Here is a 4,831-nt window from a genome sequence, read left to right on the forward strand (position 1 = left end):
TACAATTCCCTCAGTTGAAATCACATAGCCCAAATATTGTACTCTTTTATGAAAGAATGTACATTTAGACAGTTTCCCATACAACTTATGCTCTCTTAACCATTGTAGGAGAATTCTTAGATGTTGGAGATGCTCCTCCTCTTTCTTGGAAGATATGAGAATGTCATCCAAGAAGACCAACCCAAATGTATCTAAGTAATCTCTGAATACATTATTCATCAAGTTCATAAATGTTGTAGGTGCATTTGTTAGTCCAAAGGGTAGGACCATCAACTCATACTAACTATACGTATTTCCTATACGTAGTTTTGAAAGCCATTTTGAAAATGTCCTCATCATTGATCCTTAATTGATCATATCTTGATTGCAAATCAATTTTTGTGAATGTTGTTGCTCCTCGCATTCGATTAAATAGATCATCAATACATGGTGACGAGTACTTGTTCTTTATTGTTGCTTTATTGAGCAATTGATAATCTATGCATAATCGTAGTGTACCATCTTTCTTCTTCACAAGGATCACTGGCACTCCCCAGAGTTAAACACTAGGTTTGATCAATCCTTTAAACAATAGTTCCTCCTATTGAGTTTTCAACTCCATTAACTTTGTTGTGGTCATCCTATATGGAATTTTTGATATAGGTTTTGATCTTGGAATGATTTCAATGGAGAAATCAAGCTCTCTCTTGGGAGGCAATCTAGGTAATTCTTTTAGAAATACATCCACATATTCCTTAAGTATAGGATGCTTTTCCATGTTTGACTTTCCTAATTTCCTTATCTCACCTTCCTCAACATCTTGATAGTCTTGGGGTCCATAATATATTACATCATCTTGAATTATGAACTCATTGCTTTCCTCAAGTTTTTCAATTTTGACAACAAAAATTTTACAACCTTTCTTCTTGGCCCTGTGCATTTGTACGACAAAGATTTATCAAAACTTAACTTCTGTAGGAGTTCCTTGAATAGATACCCAATTTCCTAGATCATCTAGGCATTCTAAATTTGGCATGACAATCCACTTTCGCTCTATGTTTCCATAGCCAATTCATCCCTAAAATAACATCATAAGAACCTAGGGGGGATACATACAAGTTTACTTCCGTAGGAAAACTTGGAAGTTCTACCCTAGCTTCAAATAGACATTGTTCCACCTTAGCTCTTGTTTGGTTTGTATATTCAACAATCCAAGATTCAACCATAAAACCAACTTTTCTAGAAATCTTACTACCTATTCTATGCAAAAAAAAAATTATTTAGCTCCAGTATCAATTAAAATTGAAATGGGTGTTCCCAAAAAAGTACTTGAAACTTCTATGGGAGTGATCGGGTACTCTGCCTATCAATTATCTAGAGAAACATGGATCTTCTACTGGAATGCTTCTCATTGATAAAGTAGAGGGTTTCCATGGGGTTGTGTCCTTGGTGGTTTGTTGGGACATTGATTTGCATAGTGATCTCCCCCACATGTAAAATATCCTCTTAATGGCTCATTCCTTGGTACAGAATTTTCGTTGTGGTCTTCATTACTTCTCAAGTTGTTGTTTCCCTTGTGGTCCTTTCTAGGTTCATTCTTGTTGTTGCGATATCCTTTATCTCCTTTCCTTAGAAAATATTTACCTCCACTTAGCTTCTTGGGAAACTAATTATCTTGTGACCACTTGAATTTCTTCCGACTCCTTTCCCAATAGTTTGGGATAGACTTAAGCCTTTGCTCTTGCTTAATAGATTTTTCATACACTAAGTCCTTGGTGGCAGGACCATGTACGTCTATGTATCCTCTGATCTGAGCATTAAAACCCATGATAAAATTCCTTATGTGAAACTGCTCATCTTTTTGGTACATGGGTACATACTTAAAAAGAAAGGTGATTTTCTCCCTGTACTCATTCACCGAAGAGTCACCTTGCCTCGGGTTTTGGAAATCAATCAACTTTTGATCATAGAATAGTTGTGGTAACCACAGCTTTTGAAATATTTCCACACAATCACTCCAAATAAGGCTTAAATAACTCAACCCAAGCTCCACTTTCTATAAGCTCCCTGAACAACTTTAGTAATCTTAGAGTGTTTCCTGATCTCAAAATATTTTTCCATTTCAGTGAGTCATGCCTCAGCTACATCCCCACTAATGATTCCTTCAAATATAGGAGGAATGAATTTCTTCATGTCACGAGATAATTCACTTGCAAGCCTTTTTCTTGTACTTATTTCCACCCTATTTTGTGATTCATCATTATCATGATTGCTTGCTTGTGAATGGTCATGTTTATTTTCTCCTTCCTCATTATCAATAACTTTTCCTCTTGCCTTTCTGTTTCCTTAACCTTTTTATCTAGGTTCTCAATTCTCTCTCTACTTTTGTTCATCATAGGTAAAATACAATCCAGTTTTGCGTTAGTGTTTTCCATGCATTAGCCTTCTTCTTAGCTACCCTCCTAGTTGGTTCTTGTCCTAACCATTTTTCACAAATTTGGTTCACCTGGAAGTTTTATTTGTATTAGATCCTAGGATGGTTATAGATATTCCAAAAAGTAAAGCATCATTCATTCAAACATGTAAGTTCTAAAGAAACTTATGCACGTGTTTTGTCAGTGAAGAAGTTGAGAAATACAACTTCAGAGTTCCCAAGAACACCTGCAAGCAAAATACCCATCACAAGAGAAGAATGGAGGCAAAAAACAATAATGGCTCTAAAGAAGAAGATTATCATTCAGAGAGGGAATTCAAATGAAAAAGTACAATAAAATCCTTATAAAAGGATATTAGCAACCCTAAAGAAACCCTAAAGGGATAATGTATATTTAATAATTAGAATAATTATTAAATACTTACAATATGCCTAAGTTTAGCTTAAGCGTAGAGGATAATAGACTAATAATGAAATAAATAATTCTTAGCTAATACATGATAACTCTAACACCCCCCCTTAAGATGAACTTAGGGAGTAGCTAAAAAACTAAATGCATGAAGCAAAAAATGCAGCTACATGATGAATGCAAATTTGGGTCCCGACAACAAAGCCTAATGAGGTACCCAAGTACAAAATATCTTTGTAAAGCGGAGAAATAGAGAAAACCATGTGGGAAAAAACTCTACTCCAAAAAGAGATAAACACTAGTGAAGGAATGAAGAAGCCTCCAAATAAGAATTTTCTGAAAGATGGGAACAAAAGAAGAGTAGAAGAATCATTGAAGCATGAAGAACCTACAAACATTGTTGAAGAATATTTGTCGATTTGAAGAACCTCCACTGAAATAGAAGATAATCAGGTAGAGATGACTGTAATTTGCATGAGTGCCCTCAAATAACACTACTCAAATCAGGTGGCAAACAAAGGCAAACAACTAAACTCAAAGATACAGATGGAAAAAAACACCAAAGTCTGAAGAGTTGATCAATCAAAGATGGAAGGTTGCCTCTAAAAATAGGAATGAAAGAGTATACTCCAACGAACCAAGGAAGAATTAGAACCAACAACCAACAAGAGAAACCCCCCCATAATGCTGACAAGGGAGAGGTGGTAGGTACACTAAAACTGAATGCCAAGAAAAATTGCATGACGAAGAACTGGGAACAATGAGAGTGCAACAGAAAGTACAAACACATATAAAGGCTAGTGTCGTGGAAGGAACACTCACTTGGAACACATCACGAGGCTAACGTCATGGAAGGAACACTCACGTGATAAAGGTAGATGGCAAACAAAGACAAACATCAAACCCCCCATGGCACTTTGTGTGAGTACAATAAGGCACAAGATGTGCAAAAGCATGCAAGGCATAGTGGCACTTTATCTCAGTGTATTTGCAAAAAAGGAAATGCTTACTAAATGATGTATACAATGCTTAAAAAGGATAAAAGGCTAGAAATACATGAAGAACAACCAACAACAAGTCATTCCACCCAAACGAGAAGTTTCCAAGAGCACAAATGTCAGAGTAATTCACCAAAGTGTGAAAACACAAAAAACTGAGTAAAATGTACCTGGGGTAAAATCTGGAAAAAGCACATGAATGATTGTGAAGAGCTTTGAAACACCATCCCAATGCCGCTAGAATCGCGAAAAATGAAGAAATTGACAAAAAGTTATGAGCTCGGGACTGAAAACAATACCTTTGACTTCAAATGACTATAGAATGTACCAACAGAAAAACCAGGCGATTAAACCCACAAATATAAAAAGTAGACAAAACCAGCTTTCCAACGATATCTCGTTTGCCCAAAAACGATATTGTATGCCTAAAACAAAAAAACCCCTCTTTTAGGGCACAAAGAGGGTCTCAAGGGCCATGCAAAGTTGTTTGTATCGCTGACATCAGCATGACATCATGCTAATGTTAGCAAAATATTCCTTGCTTGTCGAAAAAAAAAAGGTTGCCTGAAAAAAACGTCAGAAAAAAAATCCGGTGCGCGGAAAAATCCCCCTTGCCAGAAAAAATCGTCTACTATCATAAAAAAATAATCACTAGAAAAAAAGGCATGGCCTGGGGGTGGCAGTGGCGATGGCCGAGAGGCTGGTGGGGGTTGCAAGCGGCAACCATGGACGACGGGCGAGAGCAGCAGTGGCGGTCAGGAGTGGCAGGTGTCTGTCATGAGGGGGGTAGTCGGTAGTGGCCCTAGGTCGTGGATGGCGGGCGGCAGCGGCACAGGGCACGGGTGGGGTCGGGTCCACGACTTGCTGCACGACGTATGGACCTACAGAGGCCGCCGACCCCCCTACCAAATGTGCTTTCTTTTTGAAACAAAACAAAACCTCTTTTTTTTTTTAAAGGTTTTTTTTATAAATTTTGGTGCATTCGACTTGGGTAAGCCTTAAAACTGCCCA

Source organism: Cryptomeria japonica, chromosome 3 (assembly GCF_030272615.1).
Source record: "Cryptomeria japonica chromosome 3, Sugi_1.0, whole genome shotgun sequence".
NCBI lineage: Eukaryota > Viridiplantae > Streptophyta > Pinopsida > Cupressales > Cupressaceae > Cryptomeria > Cryptomeria japonica.